At 46.7% G+C, this 23230-nt stretch overlaps 1 protein-coding gene across 3 annotated transcripts in view; it reads right to left on the minus strand.

Annotated features, from left to right (window-relative positions):
* Positions 1–23230, minus strand: part of EDC4 (enhancer of mRNA decapping 4) — a 634971-nt gene that overhangs the window by 279053 nt on the left and 332688 nt on the right. The window lies entirely within an intron of this gene.

The following is a 23230-nucleotide window of genomic DNA, read 5'->3' on the forward strand; positions in this document are numbered from 1 at the left end:
TGCACATACCCTAAGGGACTGAAATCTAGAGATTTATTCCTAGAGATACCTTATCCCGGAGCTGCTTCTCTAATTGGTCCAACCAGATCATCAATAACCTAGCCATGCAGGTTGCTGCTACAGCAAGTCTAAGGGTATGTGCACACGTTGCGGATTTTTCCGCACGGATTTGGTGAAATCCGCAGGTAAATCCGCAGGACAAAAGTCATGCGGTTTATCTGCGGATTAGCCTGAGGTTTTGCCCTGCGGTTTCACACCTCATAATGATAAGGTGTGAAACCGCTGCGGAATCCGCACAAACAATTGACATGCTGCGGATTGTAATCCACGGCAAAACCGCACGGAAAAATCCTCAGCATCTGTACAGCGTTTTTTGTTTTGCATCTATAATAATAAATGCCCTAACCAGCTTCCGGTTGTAACAACTTCCGTCCAGTTGTAACTGGTGACGTCACCACACACACACGCACATGTTAACCCTCAACACACCACACCGCCTCAACACACACTCCTCTCACCTTTCACCTCCACTCATGTCCACTCACTCTTTCACTCCACATACGTTCCTTTCTCTCACTCCGTTTCTCATACTCACACCGTCATCGTCGCTGCCCCGACATCTTCCTCCGCCGCCGCGATCCAGGATCCAGACGTTCTCCAGGCCACCGACATGTTCTTGCGGGACGCCATCTTGGATGTCGTGAAGTCCCGCGAGATTCAAGATGGCGTTGCCGCAACAATATGTCGCTGGTGTGGACGACATCGGGATCCAAAAAGATGGCGTCGGCGAAATCTCGCGAGATTACGCCGACGCCATTTTGGATCCCGATGTCGCCCATGCCAGCGACATGTTGTTGCGGCGACGCCATCTTGAATATCGCGGGACTTCGACATCCAAGATGGCGTCCCGCAAGAATATGTCGCTGGCGTGGGCGACATCGGGATCCAAAAAGATGGCGTCGGCGTAATCTCGCGAGATTTCGCCGACGCCATCTTTTTGGATCCTGATGTCGTCCACGCCAGCGACATGTTGTTGCGGCGACGCTATCTTGAATATCGTGGGATTTCACGAAATCCAAGATGGCGTCCCGCAAGAACATGTCGGCGGCCTGGAGAACGTCTGGATCCTGGATCGCGGCGGAGGAAGATGTCGGGGCAGCGACGATGACGGTGTGAGTATGAGAAACGGAGTGAGAGAAAGGAACGTATGTGGAGTGAAAGAGTGAGTGGACATGAGTGGAGGTGAAAGGTGAGAGGAGTGTGTGTTGAGGCGGTGTGGTGTGTTGAGGGTTAACATGGCAAGAGGTGTTAACGACGTCGGCGAAATCTCGCGAGATTTCGCCGACGCCATCTTGCATTCGTGAAATTGCGTCATTTACCTCACGCCGACTTGCTGTGCGGACGCTTGGCATTGCCTGTACCACCATAACTACTGCTGCCTTGGTCCTATGCCTGTTTACTGCCGGTGTCTAATTACTGGACCAATTTGCCTGTACCGCCATAACTACTGCTGCCTTGCTCCTCTGCCGGTGTCTAATTACAGGACCAATTTGCCTATACTGCCATAACTACTGCTGCCTTTGTCCTCTGCCAGTGTCTAATTACAGGGCCAATTTGCCTCTATCGCCATAACTACTGCTGCTTTGGTCATCTGCCTGTTTACTGCCAGTGTCTAATTACAAGGCCAATTTGCCTCTACCGCCATAACTACTGCCTTTGTCCTCTGCCGGTGTCTAATTACAGGGCCAATTTGCCTATACTGCCATAACTACTGCTGCCTTTGTCCTCTGCCAGTGTCTAATTACAGGGCCAATTTGCCTCTATCGCCATAACTACTGCTGCTTTGGTCATCTGCCTGTTTACTGCCGGTGTCTAATTACAAGGTCAATTTGCCTCTACCGCCATAACTACTGCTGCCTTGCTCCTCTGCCGGTGTCTAATTACAGGGCTAATTTGCCTCTACCGCCATAACTACTGCTACCTTGCTCCTCTGCCGGTGTCTAATTACAGGGCCAATTTGCCTCTACCGCCATAACTACTGCTGCCTTGCTCCTCTGCCGGTGTCTAATTACAGGGCCAATTTGCCTCTACCGCCATAACTACTGCTGCATTGCTCCTCTGCTGGTGTCTAATTACAGGGCCAATTTGCCAATACCGCCATAACTACTGCTGCCTTGCTCCTCTGCCGGTGTCTAATTACAGGGCCAATTTGCCTCTACCGCCATAAGTACTGCTGCCTTGCTCCTCTGACTGTTCACTGCCTGTGTCTAATTACAGGGCCAATTTGCCTCTACCGCCATAACTACTGCTGCCTTGCTCCTCTGCCGGTGTCTAATTACAGGGCCAATTTGCCTCTACCGCCATAACTACTGCTGCCTTGCTCCTCTGCCGGTGTCTAACTACAGGGCCAATTTGCCACTACCACTTCATAACTACTGCTGGGCAATTACAGGGTCAATTAGTATCTGTTTACTCTACAATACTCCAGGACGCCTTCTTCACTGCCAGATAACTGCCAAATAGACTCCTTTACCTGTGCCAACATGAGTCATAACAAAGTATGCCAATGCCAGTGAAAGGAAAGCAGCTTTAGCACTACGACAAAAACAACGCCGTGCTAATGAGACTCCTGAGGAAAAACACCATCGCCTTGAGAAGATTAAGGCTTATAAACGCCGTCGCCTCACACACGAATCCCCTAACTCTAAATCCATAAGATTGGCTGAAGAAGCCTCTGCACGCCGTCACCGCCGACAACAGACGGCCTCTTCCTCATCATTATTATTAGACTCACAACAGGATGCTTCCACATCAGCATGTGGAACAATTTACTGCTACACTTCATCCCATATGCCGTTCACTGACATAACTAATCAGCAATCTGTTTCTGCCCTATCAATACCACCATTCAATACCGATGCACAGTATGCCAATGCCAGTGAAAGGAAAGCAGCTTTAGCACTACGACAAAAACAACGCCGTGCTAATGAGACTCCTGAGGAAAAACAGCATCGACTTGACAAGATTAAGGCTTATAAACGCCGTCGTCTCACACACGAATCCCCTAACTCTAAATCTATTACATTGGCTGAAGAAGCCTCTACACGCCATCACCACCACCAACAGACTGCTTCTTCCTCATCATTATTAGTAGACTCACAACAGGATGCTTCCACATCAGCATGTGGAACAAGTTACTACCACACTTCATCCTATATGCCGTTCACTGACATAACTAATCAGCAATCTGTTTCTGCCCTATCAATACCACCATTCAATAACAACGCACAGTTTCTTCACATACAAGCTGCAGTTAGCCCGCAGAAAGTGCAACCAAGACAAATATACGTTGGTCTCAAAACTAGGCGCACCCCATCGGTTGGACATGCACTTCTACTACAACCTCACATTTTCACTAATGATGAAAATAGTATTACCGAACACAGCTGTGGTGACATGACCCATCTATGTGAGCATTACGAAGCTTTGCATTTTGTAGCAGAGATACCTTCTGATAACAACTTTACGCTCTGCTGTCAGAAGGGTAAAGTCCATGTACCCATACTACAATATCCTGATGTCTTTACACGTTTGCTGAAAGGGCAAAGTGAATTTAGCAAAAATTTCATGGATAATATTCGAAGTATTAACAGTTCCTTTGCTTTTGCCTCCATGGGTGCAAATATTTCACCACCTCCTGGATATGGCCCATACTGTTTCCGCATACATGGCCAGATCTATCATAGAACTGGAACACTACATCCCTCAGATGACCAGCAACGCGCATTTGCCCAACTTTACATTCTCGATACCACTACCGCAAACGAACAACGCTTACGATGTAAAGAAAATCAAAAATGTCATCCTACATTGATGAACATTATTGCCCTTCAAATCCAAACTATTAATCCTTTTGTGGAAGCTTACCAAATGTTACGTGATGTGGAAGAACAAGAAAAAATTAAATCTCTACAAAACGGAACTGTCATGCCAAACATCACTATGGCTATTAAACAAGATCGTACTCAAGACCCTCGACGCTACAATAATCCCACTGTCAGTGAAGTAGCAGTCGTGTTTCAAAATGACAATGGTGAGCCACCTTTCAATAGAGACATATTAATTCATTTAAAACCTGATCCCCATAACCCTTTAGCTCCACAAACACAACAAATTAGTATTCTCCATAGCAATTTGGATGCCCTCCTCTATCCAATATTTTTCCCTTATGGAGACCAAGGATGGCATGATGGACTCAAACAACAAGGCAAAAGTTCGAGGAGGATCACTCAACTCCAATACTATTGCTATATGTTATCTGTCAGAAATTACTTTAATCCACTCCTCAATGGTGGTAAGCTAACACAGCAATATTTAGTAGATGCTTATGTCAAAATCGAAGCTAATCGCCTACATTACATCCGCAAACACCAAAAAGATTTAAAAGTGGAGGATTACTGCCTCCTTCAAGAACATCTACTCAAAAAATCGGTTCAAAAGGGCATCCCTATTGGGAAAACCGTCATTTTACCATCTTCTTTTGAAGGCAGTCCAAGAAACATGCAGCAGCGCTTCCAGGATGCTATGGCTATTGTTACAAAGTATGGTCGACCAGATCTATTTATCACCATGACATGTAATCCTAAGTGGAATGAGATTACTACACATTTAGAACCGTGGCAGCGTGTTGAACACAGACCAGACTTGGTTGCACGTGTCTTTAAAATTAAACTGGAATCCCTCTTAAAAGACATTAGCAGTGGATTATTTGGAAACGTCACTGCAATGGTCCATGTCATTGAATTTCAGAAGCGTGGTCTCCCACACGCTCATATTTTAATTATTCTTGACAGCCTGTCTAAATTACGGACTGAGGCGGACATAGACAATATAGTCTGGGCTGAAATACCTGATGAAACAATCTACCCTCAGCTCCATAACATTGTTCTTCAACACATGATTCATGGTCCCTGTGGAGAACACAATCCTAATTCTCCCTGTATGGATCTTGGAAAGTGTAGCAAAGGTTTTCCAAAACAAAACCAACCATATACCAACAAAGAAAAGGATGGCTATCCCACTTACCGCAGACCCATTGGCAAAACATATGAACACCATTCTAAGACGACTGACAATTCATGGGTAATTCCATATAACCCATTTTTACTCACCAAATACAAGTGCCATATTAATGTAGAAATATGTGCTTCCATTCAAAGTGTAAAATATTTATTTAAATACGTTTACAAAGGACATGACAAAGCCAACCTTGAAATTTCCCAAAATAACATCCAACATGATGAAACACACCAATTTACGGATACCAGATATGTTAGTGCACCTGAGGCTGCATGGCGGATATTTGCTTTTCCTATGCATAAACAATCTCATGCCATCATTCGCCTAGCCGTACATCTGCCTAATTCTCAACCACTCTATTTTCATGAGAATGACTCTGCAGACAACATCCATCAAAAGCTCAATTCCAATTCTACACTTATGGCGTATTTCAACCTTAATAAGATCGACCACAATGCACATAACTATTTCTACCGCGAAATTCCAGAACACTACGTTTGGAAACAAGGCACATGGGAACAAAGAAAACGAGGGGGTCTCACAGTTATTGGAAGAATGTATACTGTTAGTGTGAAAGACCAAGAACGCTATTATTTACGTTTGTTGTTACTGCATGTAAAAGCTGCTACCAGTTTTGACAGCATTAAAACCGTCAATGGAGTTATGCATTAAACCTTTAAGGATGCTGCGTTAGCACTTGGATTATTATTCGATGATAGCATCTGGAGACATACTTTAACAGATGCTTGCATTCTTAACATGCCTTCCCAACTTAGAGACATGTTTGCTTATATCTGTATTTTTGGCCCCCCCAGTAATCCACTTGAATTGTGGAATGAATTTAAGGACCATTTTTTACAAGACTATTGTCATACATACCACAGCAACACTGAAGAGTGTATCGATTGTGAAGGATATGCTATGAAAGATGTCCAAGATGTCCTCATAGTCCATGGAAAAACTTTTGCTGATTATAATTTACCACGCCCAGCAAAAAATATTAAACAACTCCTTAAACAATATGATAAGGATTATGAGTTAAAAAAAGCTGCAGAGATGAAAGAAACTCTTAATCAGGAGCAACTTTTTGCCTTTGATGTCATTACTGAAGCTTTACAAAATAGCAGTTTAATACCAAAGTGCTTTTTTCTCGATGGACCTGGTGGCAGTGGAAAGACCTACCTATACCATCTACTTACACATCATTTAAGAGGACAAGGAGAAATTGTGTCACCTGCAGCAACTACAGGAATAGCATCTAACTTGATACAAGGAGGCCGAACAATCCACTCTCTATATGGCATACCTATTCCGATCAACGAATCATCTGTTTCCAGGATTAAAAACGATACAAATGCAGGAAAACATTTACAGAGTACAAAACTTTTTATTATTGATGAGTGCACTATGGTCCAAAAACATGCATTGAATGTGATAGATAGACTTCTACGTGACATCATGACAATAAATGTTGCTGAAAAAAATAAAACACCATTTGGAGGTAAAGTTATTGTTCTTGGAGGAGACTTCAGACAATGTCTTCCCGTCATCGCTCATGGAACAAGTATAGACATTGTAGATTCCTGCATTAAATATTCAGAACATTGGCAACATTTTACCAGACTACCGCTAATTAACAACATGCGCTCCACTGATCCTGAATACAGCACTTGGTTGCTTAAACTTGGAAATGGTGAGCTGTCTAATGAACATAACCTTGGAGAGGATGTCATTGAAATTCCTCCAGACATGCTTTGCACTGGCTCTATAGTAACCGAGATCTTTGGAGACCATATTTGCATTGATGTTAATGACCAACAAAGCCTCGACACTGCTGCATCACATGCTATATTATGTCCGAAAAATGATGACGTCGATTTTCTGAACTGTAAAGTAATGAATCGCATTAGTGGTGATTATACTGTATATACAAGTGAGGATTCTGTCGATGCTGATGAGGCAGAGGAATGTGAAAACTACCCAGTTGAATTTTTAAACTCTCTGACACCATCAGGAATGCCATCACATCTCTTAAAACTTAAAATTGGCACCATTGTGATGCTATTAAGAAACCTAAACACCAAGAAAGGTCTCTGCAATGGCACTCGCCTCATTGTCATTGCCTTACTCCGCAACATCATACAGGCTAAAGTGATTACTGGCTCAGCTGAAGGAGACATTGTGTTTATTCCACGCATCGATTTGTGTCCTTCAGAAACTGGGTTACCTTTTAAATTAAAACGTCGACAGTTTCCTCTAAAACCTGCTTTTGCTATGACCATTAACAAATCCCAAGGACAGACCCTCAATCGAGTTGGAATTTTTTTGCCCGAACCTGTATTTGCCCATGGACAATTGTATGTTGCATTCTCCCGAGTAAAGCAACGCAGCAACGTTAGGGTCAAAGTGGTGGATACACCACTTCAAGGACAATTGCTACCTAATAGCCCAAAAATCTTCACTAGAAATGTCGTTTACAAAAATGTCTTACTTTAAACTATTTAAGTTGGTCCTGGAATTGATAGATATATAGATATATAAATAATAGTTACATTCTAAATAGATATAGATAATAGACTTCTAAGACTTCTATACATAGCTTGATATATGTTATATATATAAATAATTTAAGCAGATAGATATATCTTACACTAATTATCTCTTTCACATATATGTCATAGACATATTTAAATCCATAAAAATATACATAGGTATAGGTATATATAGATTAAAAAAAAAAAAGGCAAAAACAAAAAAAATTTAGGCAAACATACGTAGATTTCAACTACATAGCTAACACATACCTACATAACTTAGGAAATAATAATTAACTTTTTATTTATTAATAGAGTACTATTATTTCAATAGCACTTTACATACATCAGTAATACTGTCCTTCTTGAGGCTCACTATGTAAATATCTTATCCACATAAAAACATAGGTGTGATACATCTATCTACTATAATAAATGCGCTAAGCAGCTTCCGGGTTGTAACAACTTCCGTCCAGTTGTAACTGGTGATGTCACAGCACACCTCAACACACCACTCCTCCTCAACACACACTCCTGTCACCTTTCACTATCTCCACTAACGTCCAGTCGCAGGATTTTAGAATACTCAAGATGGCGTGGCCGCAAGAACATGTCGCCGGCGTGGACAACGTCGGGATTTAGGATGGCGCCGGTGGAAGATGTCGGGGATCGTGGAGCAGCGATGATGACGGTGTGAGTATGAGAGACGGAGTGAGAGAAAGGGTCGTATGTGGAGTGAAAGAGTGAGTGGAGATGGTGAAAGGTGAGAGGAGTGTGTGTTGAGGAGTGTGTGTTGAGGCGGTGTGGTGTGTTCAGGAGGAGTGTGTGTTGAGGGTTCACATGGCAAGAGATGTGTCACTATCCTCCCGATGCGATAGCATCGGGCCTTAATCTACTATAATAAATGCGCTAAGCAGCTTCCAGGTTGTAACAACTTCCGTCAAGTTGTAACTAGTGACGTCACAGCACACCTCTTGCCATGTTAACCCTCAACACACACTCCTCTCACCTTTCACTATCTCCACTAATGTCCACTCGCAGGATTTGAGAATACTCAAGATGGCGTGGCCGCAAGAACATGTCGCCGGCGTGGACAACGTCGGGATCAAGGATGGCGCCGGTGGAAGAAGATGTCAGGGAACGTGGAGCAGCGATGATGACGGTGTGAGTATGAGAGACGGAGTGAGAGAAAGGGTCGTATGTGGAGTGAAAGAGTGAGTGGACGTGAGTGGAGATGGTGAAAGTTGAGTGGAGTGTGTGTTGAGGCGGTGTGGTGTGTTCAGGAGGAGTGTGTGTTGAGGGTTCACATGGCAAGAGGTGTGTCACTATCCTCCCGATGCGATAGCATCGGGCCTTAATCTACTATAATAAATGCGCTAATCAGCTTCCAGGTTGTAACAACTTCCGTCCAGTTGTAACTGGTGACGTCACAGCACACCTCTTGCCATGTTAACCCTCAACACACCACTCCTCAACACACACTCCTCTCACCTTCCACTATCTCCACTAATGTCCACTCGCAGGATTTCAGAATACTCAAGATGGCATGGCCACAAGAACACGTCGCCGGCGTGGACAATGTCGGGATCCAGGATGGCGCCGGCGGAAGAAGATGTCGGGGATCGTGGAGCAGCGACGATGACGGTGTGAGTATGAGAGACGGAATGAGAGAAAGGGTCTTATGTGGAGTGAAAGAGTGAGTGGACGTGAGTGGAGATGGTGAAAGGTGAGAGGAGTGTGTGTTGAGGCGGTGTGGTGTGTTGAGGAGGTGTGTGTGTATTGAGGGTTAACATGGCAAGAGGTGTGTCACTATCCGATGCGATAGCATCGGGCCTTAATCTACTATAATAAATGCGCTAATCAGCTTCCAGGTTGTAACAACTTCCGTCCAGTTGTAACTGGTGACGTCACAGCACACCTCTTGCCATGTTAACCCTCAACACACCACTCCTCAACACACACTCCTCTCACCTTCCACTATCTCCACTAATGTCCACTCGCAGGATTTCAGAATACTCAAGATGGCATGGCCGCAAGAACATGTCGCCGGCGTGGACAATGTCGGGATCCAGGATGGCGCCGGCGGAAGAAGATGTCGGGGATCGTGGAGCAGCGACGATGACGGTGTGAGTATGAGAGACGGAATGAGAGAAAGGGTCGTATGTGGAGTGAAAGAGTGAGTGGACGTGAGTGGAGATGGTGAAAGGTGAGAGGAGTGTGTGTTGAGGCGGTGTGGTGTGTTGAGGAGGTGTGTGTATTGAGGGTTAACATGGCAAGAGGTGTGTCACTATCCTCTCGATGCGATAGCATCGGGCCTTAATCTACTATAATAAATGCGCTAAGCAGCTTCCGGGTTGTAACAACTTCCGTCCAGTTGTAACTGGTGACGTCACAGCACACCTCTTGCCATGTTAACCCTCAACACACCACTCCTCAACACACACTCCTCTCGCCTTTCACTATCTCCACTAATGTCCACTCGCAGGATTTCAGAATACTCAAGATGGCATGGCCGCAAGAACATGTCGCCGGCGTGGACAATGTCGGGATCCAGGATGGCGCCGGCGGAAGATGATGTCGGGGATCGTGGAGCAGCGACGATGACGGTGTGAGTATGAGAGACGGAGTGAGAGAAAGGGTCGTATGTGGAGTGAAAGAGTGAGTGGACGTGAGTGGAGATGGTGAAAGGTGAGAGGAGTGTATGTTGAGGAGGTGTGTGTGTATTGAGGGTTATCATGGCAAGAGGTGTGTCACTATCCTCTCGATGCGATAGCATCGGGCCTTAATCTAGTAAGCTATAATGGTTCTGTACTCAGCTGCGGAAACCGCTGCGGGTCCGCAGGGCCAAAACCACTGGGGATCCGCAGCAGAATCCGCAACGTGTGCACATACCCTTAGACTGCCCCCTCAAGCTTCTCAGTATCTTTTTAGGAAGGAATCTCTCTTAAGTGGATCTTTTAACACCCCCATGTCTTCAAAGGGAAGGGCACATTTACTGGGAGCTTTAGCCATAGTCCAACATCAATATAAAAAAAAAAGAATTAACCTGAACACTAAATGGCGTAATGAGAAAAAAAATTCAACATTCCAGAATTACGTTCTTTTGGGCGCCACTACATTTCAATAAAATGCAATAACCGGCAATCAAAACATCATATCTACACCAAAATTGTATCAATAAAAACATCAGCTTGGCGAACATAAAACAAGCCCTCACGCAACCCCAGATCACGAAAAATGGATACACTACAGGTTTTGGAAAATAGTGCCTTTTATTTATTTTTTTAAAACAAATGTAGGATTTTTTTTTCATTACTTAAATAAAAAAGAACCTATACATGTTTGGTGTCTTTGAACTCGTTATAACCTGGAGAATCAATCATTGGCAGGTCAGTTCTAGCATTTAGTGAACATTTTATAACAAAAAAAAAAAAAAAGCAAGCATCTGAAGTTTCACTTTTTTGCAATTTCACCGCACTTTGAATTTTCTTCCCGTTTTCCACTACATAATATGCTAAAACCAAAGGTGTCGGTAAAAAGAACAATTCATCCCACATAAAACAAGCCCTGACATTGTCATATTGACAGAAAAATAAAGTTATGGCTTTGGGAAGAAGGGGAGCAAAAAACAAAACCACAAAAATGGAAAATATCCCGGAGGTTAAGGGGTTAAACACCTTAACTTGTGTCAGCCAACCTCAATGCAGATAATGGTAAGCTATATCGATGAAATGCACAGTTCATAAAGGGGCCACACTCATGTTTGTAAAAAGTACAAGAAACTACAGCAAAATCAAAGAAATAAGCAGAAGCTGGTATATGTGCAATGTGTAAGAGCATGCTCACACTGTGGTCATTTTACAGACAAAATGGAAGGAAAAAAAGTGACTACCGTATTTTTCGGACTATAAGACGCTCCGGACCATAAGACGCACCTAGGTTTTAGAAGTGGAAATTAGGAAAAATAAAACTGAAGCAAAAAATGTGGTCAATTCTGTACTTAATAGCACCTATCCTGGTAAATATGGCCCCTCATCCCCCTCCATCCTGATACACATGGCCCCTTATCAGTATCCTGGTATGCACGGCTCCCTTATTCCTATCCGGATATGCATGGCACTCATCCCTAGCCTGGTATGCATGGCCCCCTTATCCCCATCCTGGGATGCATGGCCCCCCCTAATCATTATCCTGGCAGGAATGACCACCCTCTTTCCTATACTGGTATGCAGAGTCCCCATCCTGGTATGATTGACCCCATCCTTATCCTGGTATGATTGGCCCCATTCCAGCCCTGGTATGTACGGCCTCATCCTTATCCTGGTAAGACTGTACACATCCCAGTCCTGGTATACATGGCCCCATCCTTATCCTGGTATGATTGACCACATTCTGTTCCTGGTATGCACGGCCCCATCCTTATCCTGGTATGATTGGCCCCATCCCAGACCTGGTATGTATGGCCTCATCCTTATCCTGGTAAGAGTGGACGCATCCCAGTCCTGGTATGCAGGGCCCTATCCTTTTCCTGGTATGATTGACCACATCCTGGTCCTGGTATGATTGGCCCCATCCTTTTCATGGTATGATTGGTCCCTTCCTTATACTGGTTTGAGTGGCAACATCCCGGTCCTGGTATAATTGGTCTCATCCTTTTTCTGGCATGATTGGCCCCATCCCGGACCTGGTATGAATGGTCCCATCCTTATTCTGGTATGATTTGCCCCATCCCAATCCTGGTATGATTGGCCCCATCCGAAAAGAATTTAAAAAAAAAACAAACAACAAATCATTACACTTAGGGTAGTTTCACACTAGCGTATTTTCCACGCAGCGCTCGGCGCCGCTAAGCCCCGCCCCCTGCCTGCCCCATCCGGTCATCGCCGCCTACTATCGCACACGGCTGCATGCGATCTGCGCACCCTATCTTTAGCATAGTCGGACGCCAAAGTGGCTTTAGAAGCCCAGTGTGCCAAAGTGGCCCTTGAGGGGCCCGAAGCACCAAAGTGGCCCCCGAGGCAAAGTGGCAGCATGTGTCAACATGGCTAAAGTGGCTACCAAGTGGCTACCGAGGTGCCGAATGTGCTCAAGTGGCCAAAGTGGCTACCGAGGTGCCAAATGTGCCAAGGTGGCTCCCAAGGTGCCGAATGTGCCAAGGTGGCTACAAAGTGGCCAAAGTGGCTACTGAGGTGCCGAATGTGCTAAAGTGGCTACCAAGTGGCCAAAGTGGCTACCGAGGTGCCAAATGTGCCAAAATGGCTACCAAGTGGCTACCAAGAGGCCAAAGTGGCTACAGAGGTGCCGAATGTGACAAAGTGGCTACCAAGTGGCCAAAGTGGCTACCGAGGGGCCGAATGTGCCAAAGTGGCTACCAAGTGGCCAAAGTGGCTACAGAGATGCCAAATGTGCCAAAGTGGCTACAAAGTGGCCAAAGTGGCTACAGAGGTGCCGAATGTGCCAAAGTGGCTACAGAGGTGCCGAATGTGCCAAAGTGGCTACCAAGTGGCTACAGAGGTGCCGAATGTTCCAAAATGGCTACCAAGTGGCCAAAGTGGCTACAGAGGTGCCAAATGTGCCAAAGTGGCTACAAAGTGGCCAAAGTGGCTACAGAGGTGCCGAATGTGCCAAAGTGGCTACAGAGGTGCCGAATGTGCCAAAGTGGCTACCAAGTGGCTACAGAGGTGCCGAATGTTCCAAAATGGCTACCAAGTGGCCAAAGTGGCTACAGAGGTGCCGAATGTGCCAAAGTTGCTACGGAGGGGCCGAATGTGCCAAAGTGGCTACCAAGTGGCTACAGAGGTGCCGAATGTGCCAATGTGGCTACCAAGTGGCCAAAGTGGCTAACGAGGTGCTGAATGTGCCAAAGTGGCTACCAAGTGGCCAAAGTGGCTACAGAGATGCCAAATGTGCCAAAGTGGCTACAAAGTGGCTACAGAGGTGCCGAATGTGACAAAGTGGCTACCAAGTGGCCAAAGTGGCTACCGAGGGGCCGAATGTGCCAAAGTGGCTACCAAGTGGCCAAAGTGGCTACAGAGATGCCAAATGTGCCAAAGTGGCTACAAAGTGGCCAAAGTGGCTACAGAGGTGCCGAATGTGCCAAAGTGGCTACAGAGGTGCCGAATGTGCCAAAGTGGCTACCAAGTGGCTACAGAGGTGCCGAATGTTCCAAAATGGCTACCAAGTGGCCAAAGTGGCTACAGAGATGCCAAATGTGCCAAAGTGGCTACAAAGTGGCCAAAGTGGCTACAGAGGTGCCGAATGTGCCAAAGTGGCTACAGAGGTGCCGAATGTGCCAAAGTGGCTACCAAGTGGCTACAGAGGTGCCGAATGTTCCAAAATGGCTACCAAGTGGCCAAAGTGGCTACAGAGGTGCCGAATGTGCCAAAGTTGCTACGGAGGGGCCGAATGTGCCAAAGTGGCTACCAAGTGGCTACAGAGGTGCCGAATGTGCCAATGTGGCTACCAAGTGGCCAAAGTGGCTAACGAGGTGCTGAATGTGCCAAAGTGGCTACAAAGTGGCTACCAAGTGGCAAACATGGCTACAGAGGTGCCAAATGTGCCAATGTGGCTACCAAGTGGCCAAAGTGGCTACCGAGGTGCTGAATGTGCCAAAGTGGCTACCAAGTGGCCAAAGTGGCTACCGAGGTGCTGAATGTGCCAAAGTGGCTACCGAGGTGCTAGCCATCTTGGCACATTCAGCAAGTGGCCAAAGTGGCTACAGAGGTGCCGAATGTGCCAAAGTGGCAACAAAGTGGCAAAAGTGGCTACAGAGGTGCCGAGTGTGCCAAAGTGGCTACCAAGTGGCCAAAGTAGCTACCGAGGTGCCGAATGTGCCAAGGTGGCTACCAAGTGGCCAAAGTGGCTACCAAGTGGCTAGAGGTGCCGAATGTGCCAAAGTGGCTACCAAGAGGCCAAAGTGGCTACCGAGGTGCTGAATGTGCCAAAGTGGCTACCAAGAGGCCAAAGTAGCTACCGAGGTACGGAATGCGCCAAAGTGGCTACCAAGTGGCCAAAGTGGCTACTGAGGTGACGAATGTGCCACGGTGGCTACCAAGTGGCTACAAAGTGGCAAAGTGGCTACTGAGGTGCCGAATGTGCCAAAGTGGCAACCAAGTGGCCAAAGTGGCTACAGAGGTGCTGAATGTGCCAAGGTGGCTACAAAGTGGCCAAAGTGGCTACCAAGTGGCCAAAGTAGCTACCGAGGTGCCGAATATGCCAAAGTGGCTACCAAGTGGCCAAAGTGGCTACCAAGTGGCTACTGAGGTGCCGAATGTGCCAAAGTGGCTACCAAGTGGCCAAAGTGGCTACTGAGATGCCGAATGTGCCAAAGTGGCTACCAAGTGGCCAAAGTGGCTACAGAGGTGCCAAACGTGCCAAAGTGGCTACCAAGTGGCCAAAGTGGCTACAGAGGTGCCGAATGTGCTAAAATGGCTACCAAGTGGCCAAAGTGGCTACCGAGGTGCTGAAGGTGCCAAAGTGGCTGCCAAGTGGCCACCAAGCGGCCAAAGTGGCTACCGAGGTGCCAAATGTGCCAAAGTGGCTACCAAGGTGCCAAATGTGCCAATGTGGCTACCAAGTGGCCAAAGTGGCTACCAAGCGGCCAAAATGGCTACCGAGGGGCCAAATGTGCCAAAGTGGCTACAGAGGTGCCGAATGTGCCAAAGTGGCTACCAAGTGGCCAAAATGGCTACAGAGGTGCCAAATGTTCCAAAGTGGCTACCAACTGGACAAAGTGGCTACCGAGGTGCCAAATGTGCCAAAGTGGCTACCAAGTGGCCAAAGTGGCTACCGAGGTGCCGAATGTGTCAAAGTGGCTACCAAGTGGCCAAAGTGGCTACTGAGGTGCCGAATGTGCCAATGTGGCTACCAAGTGGCCAAAGTGGCTACCAAGGTGCCGAATGTGCCAAAGTGGCTACCAAGTGGCTACCGAGGTGCCGAATGTGCCAATGTGGCTTCCAAGTGGCCAAAGTGGCTACCCAAGGTGCCGAATGTGCCAAAGTGGCTACCAAGTGGCCAAAGTGGCTACAGAGGTGCCGAATATGCCAATGTGGCTACCGAGTTGCCAAAGTAGCTACAGAGGTGCCGAATGTGCCAAGGTGGCTACAGAGGTGCCGAATGTGCCAAAGTGGCTACCAAGTGGCTAAAATGGCTACCGAGGTGCCGAATGTGCCGAAGTGGCTACCAAGTGGCCAAAGTAGCTACCGAGGTGCCGAATGTGCCAAAGTGGCTACCAAGTGGCCAAAGTGGATACCAAGGTGCCGAATGTGCCAAAGTGGCTACCAAGTGGCCAAAGTGGCTACCGAGGTGCCGAATGTGCCAAAGTGGCTACCAAGTGGCCAAAGTGGATACCAAGGTGCCGAATGTGCCAAAGTGGCTACCAAGTGGCCAAAGTGGCTACCGAGGTGCCAAATGTGCCAAAGTGGCTAACATGTGGCCAAAGTGGCTACCGAGGTGCCGAATGTGCAAAAGTGGATACCAAGTGGCCAAAGTTGCTACAGAGGTGCCGAATGTGCCAATGTGGCTACCAAGTGGCCAAAGTGGCTACCGAGGTGCCAAAGTGGCTACCAAGTGGCTACCGAGGTGCCGAATGTGCCAATGTGGCTTCCAAGTGGCCAAAGTGGCTACCCAAGGTGCCGAGTGTGCCAAAGTGGCTACCAAGTGGCTACAGAGGTGCCGAATATGCCAATGTGGCTACCAAGTTGCCAAAGTAGCTACAGAGGTGCCGAATGTGCCAAAGTGGCTACCAAGTGGCTACAGAGGTGCCGAATGTGCCAAAGTGGCTACCAAGTGGCTAAAATGGCTACTGAGGAGCCGAATGTGCTGAAGTGGCTACCAAGTGGCCAAAAGTAGCTACCGAGGTGCCGAATGTGCCAAAGTGGCTACCAAGTGGCCAAAGTGGCTACCGAGGTGCCGAATGTGCAAAAGTGGATACCAAGTGGCTACCATGTGGCCAAAGTGGCTACCGAGGTGCCGAATGTGCAAAAGTGGATACCAAGTGGCCAAAGTGGCTACCGAGGTGCCGAATGTGCCAAGGTGGCTACCAAGTGGCCAAAGTGGCTACCAAGTGGCCAAAGTAGCTACCGAGGTGCCGAATGTGCCAAAGTGGCTACCAAGTGGCCAAAGTGGCTACAGAGGTGCCGAATGTGCCAAAGTGGCTACCAAGTGGTCAAAGTGGCTACCGAGGTGCTGAATGTGCCAAGGTGGCTACCAAGTGGCTACCAAGTGGCCAAAGCGGCTACCAAGGTGCCGAATGTGCCAAAGTGGCTAGCACGTGGCCAAAGTGGCTAGCAAGTGGCCAAAGTGGCTACCGAGGGGCTGTGTGCACCAAAGTGACTACCAAGGATTCCTGCATGCCAAAGTGGCTACCAAGTGGCCAAAGTGGCTACAGGTGCCGAATGTGCCAAGTGGCTACCAAGTGGCCAAAGTGGCTACAGAGGTGACGAATGTGCCAAAGTGGCTACTGAGGTGCCGAATGAGCCAAAGTGCCTACCAAGCGGCCAAAGTTGCTACCGAGGGGCCGAATGTGCCAAAGTGGCTACAGAGGTGCCGAATGTGCCAAAGTGGCTACCAAGTGGCCAAAATGGCTACCAAGTGGCCAAAGTGGCTACAGAGGTGCCAAAGTGGCTACCAAGTGGCCAAAGTGGCTACCGAGATGCCGAATCTGCCAAAGTGGCTACCAAGTGGCCAAACTGGCTACCGAGGTGCCAAATGTGCCTAAGTGGCTACCAAGTGGCCAAAGTGGCTACCAAGGTGCTGAATATGCCAAAGTGGCACCGAGGTGCCAAATGTACCAACGTGGCTACCAAGTGGCCAAAGTGGCTACCGAGGGGCTGTGTGCACCAAAGTGGCTACCAAGGATTCCTGCATGCCAAAATGGCTACCAAGGGGCCTAAGTGGCTAACAAGGGGCCCTGCACATCAAAGTGGCTACCAAGGGGCCATAATGGCTACGCAGGGGCAGGGCCCTGCATGCCAGACTTGCTCCTGAGGTTCATTGGCACCAAAGTGGTTTCTGAGGGGCCCTGGGAAACAGACTGGCTCCTGAGGGGGCCCGCACAACAAAGTGGGTCATGCGCTTCACATACTAAAGTGGCCCCTGAGAGGCCTCGCATGCAAGACTGGCTCCTGAAAGGCCCCGACATCATAGTGGCTGTTGAGGGGCCACACCATGCCAAAGTGGCTTGTGAGGGGCTGTACTATGCCAGTCGCTCCGGCTTTTACCAACCTAACATGATTCGCACCACAAGAATGTCCACAAAATATTTCCAGGAAAACACGATATGCGCTTTTGTCCATTTTTATTTTTCAGGGGTACAGCTGCAATTAAATGGTTGCTATCATTACTAAGGTCCCCATCACACTGAACGAGCATCCAATCCATGACGTTTCAGCAATACCCTGCTGTGACGGCGGCAACTGCTGCGTGTGACAGTGGGATACAACATCGTAGGGGGCATTCCTGAGCATGGCAGAACCCAGTCCCGGCCGTTTTCATCGCTGGGGTGTCCTTGCATGCTTTTCCTTTTATTTAAATTTAATTGGTATGGCTAGCTTACCTCCCGCTGTCATGGCCTGGTATATTCACTTACAGCACCTTCACACTTGTCAATTGACAGCCGTTGTCGATCGCTGCTGTGGCTGTCAATTGAAAGCTGCCCTTACACTGAGCGGCCGCTGCGTCCACCTGCTCGACCAAGTGGGTGGCCATGGCCATAGACCTTCATTGCCGCGGTTAAGTGCTAGCGTCAATGAATGGCCAAGCACAACACTGAAATGACTAATTTACAGCGGTGCAGTATCTCTCCAACTGACTGAGCACTTGTTCAGTGCCCAGTCTATCAGGGTACAGACACGTACAGCAGCTGCTTGGCCGAGCATCTGCAGACTGTTGATGTGTGTGACAGTACCCTTAAGGACTAATTAGATCTTGTCACGTCCTTTGACACCGCTCCCGACATTAGATATAGCGTGTACAGCATAAGAATTCTTCTCTTCCCACCAGGTCTGTTTTCTGTCCTGCCCTCCATCCCATGTATTGTTATGAACTCTGTATTTATGGATTTTATTGTAACCCCCCTTTATAAAAAAAGAAAAAAAAAGTACTGTATATACTCTTGCATAAGCCGACCCGTGTATAAGCCGACCCCCCGAATTTTGTCACAAAAAAACTGGGAAAACTTATTGACTCGCGTATAAGCCTAGGGTGGAAAATGCCAAAGCTACAGCCATTATAATGCTGCACAGTGAGCAGCCCCTTACAATGAGGCACAGTTATTAGTGGCCCTTTATAATGCTGCACAGTGAGCGGCCCCTTCCAATGATGCACAGTTATTAGTGGCCCCTTATAATGCTGCACAGTGAGCAGCCCCTTACAATGATGCACAGTTATTAGTGGCCCCTTATAATGCTGCACGGTGAGCGGCCCCTTACAATGATGCACAGTTATTAGTGGCCCCTTATAATGCTGCACGGTGAGCGGCCCCTTACAATGATGCACAGTTATTAGTGGCCCCTTATAATGCTGCACGGTGAGCAGCCCCTTACAATGAGGCACAGTTATTAGTGGCCCTTTATAATGCTGCACAGTGAGCGGCCCCTTCCAATGATGCACAGTTATTAGTGGCCCCTTATAATGCTGCACAGTGAGCGGCCCCTTACAATGATGCACAGTTATTAGTGGCCCCTTATAATGCTGCACGGTGAGCGGCCCCTTACAATGATGCACAGTTATTAGTGGCCCCTTATAATGCTGCACGGTGAGCGGCCCCTTACAATGATGCACAGTTATTAGTGGCCCCTTATAATGCTGCTGCTGCCTCAATAAATAAAAAAAAACAAAAAAAAAAAAACTATATACTCACCATGTCCCTGCTGCTGCTCCTCAGCGTTGCCGGCTCTGCACAGTGACTGTTCAGGCAGAGGGCGCCTGCTAACTACGTCATGGCGCCTTCTGACCTGAACGTCACTGCCAGAGGAAGCAAGACAGCAGAACGACGTGCAGCGGTGAAACGGGGGACAGGTGAATAGGGCTCCCTCCGCTATACTCACCTCTCCTAGCATGTCTCTTGCAGCTCCCGTGCTTATTCCATCTTCTCAGGGCTGTTCTTCCTGCTTTCAGTGGTCACGTGGTGCCGCTCATTACATATGCACATATGTAATGAGCCACTCATTACATATGCGCATATGTAATGAGCGGCATCACGTGACCGCTGAAAGCAGGAAGAACAGCGCGGAGAAGATGGAATAAGTACGGGGGGCTGAAAGACATGCTAGGAGAGGGGAGTATGATCTTCTACACCACCGCCCGGCCGACCCCCGGTATATGACTCGCGTATAAGCCGAGAGGGGGACTTTCAGCCAAAAAAAAATGGGCTGAATATCTCGGCTTATACGTGAGTGTACGTGGGTGTTTATTCCTGATGTATTGTTATTAAGTCACAGCTGACGGCATATTTTTAACGGAGTGGATAAAATTATATGGGAAGGCACTAGTGCACGCCAAAAGCCTGTGTGGCACCCTGCTTCCTGTTCAATTTCAATGGTTTTAGTTTATAAAATGTGAGAGTTTCTGATTTATTAAAAGCTGTGGCCACCGCCACCCATTTACAATGTTGTTTGAGTTTTTACTTCATATTGTCAAAGGGGCATGAAGCGTAAGAGCATCTGTGTGTGTGGTGCAGTAGTAGCACAGGCTTCCTGTTCTCTGACTTGGCATAAAACATTCTAATTTGCTTTCCTTTGATTTTAAAGCTATATGTAAGCAATCATACAGTAGTATGTGTACACTTATACACTGCTTTATAAGAGTTAGTACACACAGTCCGATTTTTACACCCGAATTCGACCGATTACACAGGTCAACGAAAAAAAATTTTTTTTCTGGTGTCCAAAATATTTTAATGAATTTGGGGTATTTTTGGGGTGCTGATTCTGAATATGTCATCAGTTTTGCCAGATTGGCTCAAGTTTTTGAGATTTTTGGTATCTTATTTATAGCACTTGTTGGTAAATGCGACGCATCATCTCATTAATTTCTTTGGATTAGTACTTGAACTGAGCAGTTCTCAATATAGTTTTGTGTTAATTAGTGTTCTAAAAGTTTGTTCATAGCTTGATTTTTGCACTAACTTTATGTTGTTGTCTGTTTTCCAGTGAAAAGCATGAACTCATCATGAAGAAGTTGTCTTAACGATCCAGACTCATTCTGTTACATTTGTGGTGAATATACACTGCCAAAACATAGAAGAAACATAACACACTTCGTAAAAAAAGTGTATTTTGCCTATTTTGGGGTTATGCTTGGGGACCAAGACAAGTTTTGGGCACCACACATAGTGTGCAAAGCATGTATCGAATTATTACGAAAATGGAGCAAAGGACAAAGAAAAAGCTTCAAATTTGGTGTTCCAATGGTGTGGAGAGAGCCAAAAAATCATCATGATGACTGTTATTTCTGTGCAGTGCAAGTGCAAGGATTCAATAAGCATAAGAAACGAAAATGGGAGTAACATGGAATCTGCAAGAAGGCCTGTCCCTCATTGTGAAGATGTGCCTGTACCTGTGTTTACCATAAATAACAGTCATCATGATGATTTTTTGGCTCTCTCCACACCATTGGAACACCAAATTTGAAGCTTTTTCTTTGTCCTTTGCTCCATTTTCGTAATAATTCGATACATGCTTTGCACACTATGTGTGGTGCCCAAAACTTGTCTTGGTCCCCAAGCATAACCCCAAAATAGGCAAAATACACTTTTTTTACGAAGTCTGTTATGTTTCTTCTATGTTTTGGCAGTGTGTATTCACCACAAATGTAACAGAATGAGTCTGGATCGTTAAGACAACTTCTTCATGATGAGTTCATGCTTTTCACTGGAAAACAGACAACAACATAAAGTTAGTGCAAAAATCAAGCTATGAACAAACTTTTAGAACACTAATTAACACAAAACTATATTGAGAACTGCTCAGTTCAAGTACTAATCCAAAGAAATTAATGAGATGATGCGTCGCATTTACCAACAAGTGCTATAAATAAGATACCAAAAATCTCAAAAACTTGAGCCAATCTGGCAAAACTGATGACATATTCAGAATCAGCACCCCAAAAATACCCTAAATTCGATGAAATATCTTTGGCACCAAAAATGCTGTTGACCAGTGTTATTTATTCTGACTGTGTGTACTAGCCCTAAGGCTATGTGCCCACGTTGCGTGTTAAAACGCACACCGAAAACCGGACTCCTTCCCAGAAATCGCGCGTTTTTTTCCGCGTGATTTCACCGCGATTCTGTTCGCGATTTTGCCGCGATTTTCTCAAGCACTTTCCAAGCGATTTGAAGCATCGCTTGGAAAGTGATTGACAGGTTGGTCAGACTCGTCAAACATACGGTTTGACAAGTGTGAGCAGCTTTTTACTATTGAGGCCGCCTATGCGGCCTCAATAGTAAAAGATAAAATGTTAAAAATGATAAAAAAAAATAAAAAATCGGGGTATATTTACCTTCCGACGTCCCGCGCTGCCATCCCGGGCCTCAGCGTTCCCAGTAATGCCTTGCGAGACCTGTGATGACGTTGGTCTCGCGTTACTATAGCGATCTCGCAAGACCGCGAGGGTCATGCGAGACTACGTCATCACAGGATCTTGCCGCAAGGCATTACTGGGAACACTTAGGCCGGCAATGCAGCGCGGGACGCCGGAAGGTAAATATACCCCGATTTTTTATTTTTTATTCTTTTTTTTACAGGGGTATGGTACCCAGGGCCTGGAGGACAGTCTCCTCTCCTCCACACCGTGGGTACCAACCGCACATGAGACGCTTAACTTCCCGCATGGAGGGCATAGCCACATGCGGGAAGTAAGCGATTCTCATGCATTCCTATGGGTGCGGAATCGCGGCAATTCTTTGTGATTCCGCACAAAAGAATGACCATGCTGCGATTTTTTCCGCGATGCGATTCCGCTGCGGAACAAAGCACAGCATTAGCACAGCATGTGCGGAATGCCATAGGAATGCATTGGGGGCGTTCTGTACACGATTTTTAAACGTTTTCGCGCCAAAAATCGCGGCAAAAATGCTTAAAAATCGCTACGTGGGCACACAGCCTAAATGTTACTTCATTAGCTACATAAAAATAGTTTGTTTCCATTATGGCCGTCCCTATTAAAATCTGCCAAAAGCAGACAGACTTTACATTAGCAGAGTCTACCTGTGAGAACTTGCTGCTAGAGAGATTATTCGTTGCAATCAGAATTTCTAGTGAAATCAATAAATCAAACTGAGCAGCCACAATTTCTTACATACAGACTCTGCCTAGGACAGTCTGCCTGTTCTTCACAAGTGTCCGGACCCCGTTCATTTCATCATTGTGGGTCCCAGCGTCCCCTTGAAGCAAATGGTGGTGACATCACACAGGTCCTTTAGCCTGCACCCAATATTATATGATTGTGACATCACTACATCACCCCCATTGGCTTCATATACAACCCATCCCAGGTTGTGCCATCGCTATACACAACATTCATATTCTAACTTTACTTTCTTACAGTCGACACCTGATACACTGCTGCAAAGCTGGCAGTGCTCTTCAAGCACAATGTATTTCCTTCAGGAAATG

Source organism: Dendrobates tinctorius, unplaced genomic scaffold (genome assembly GCF_039654945.1).
Source record: "Dendrobates tinctorius isolate UK_male_01 unplaced genomic scaffold, ASM3965494v1 ptg000048l, whole genome shotgun sequence".
In the NCBI taxonomy this organism is placed as follows: domain Eukaryota; kingdom Metazoa; phylum Chordata; class Amphibia; order Anura; family Dendrobatidae; genus Dendrobates; species Dendrobates tinctorius.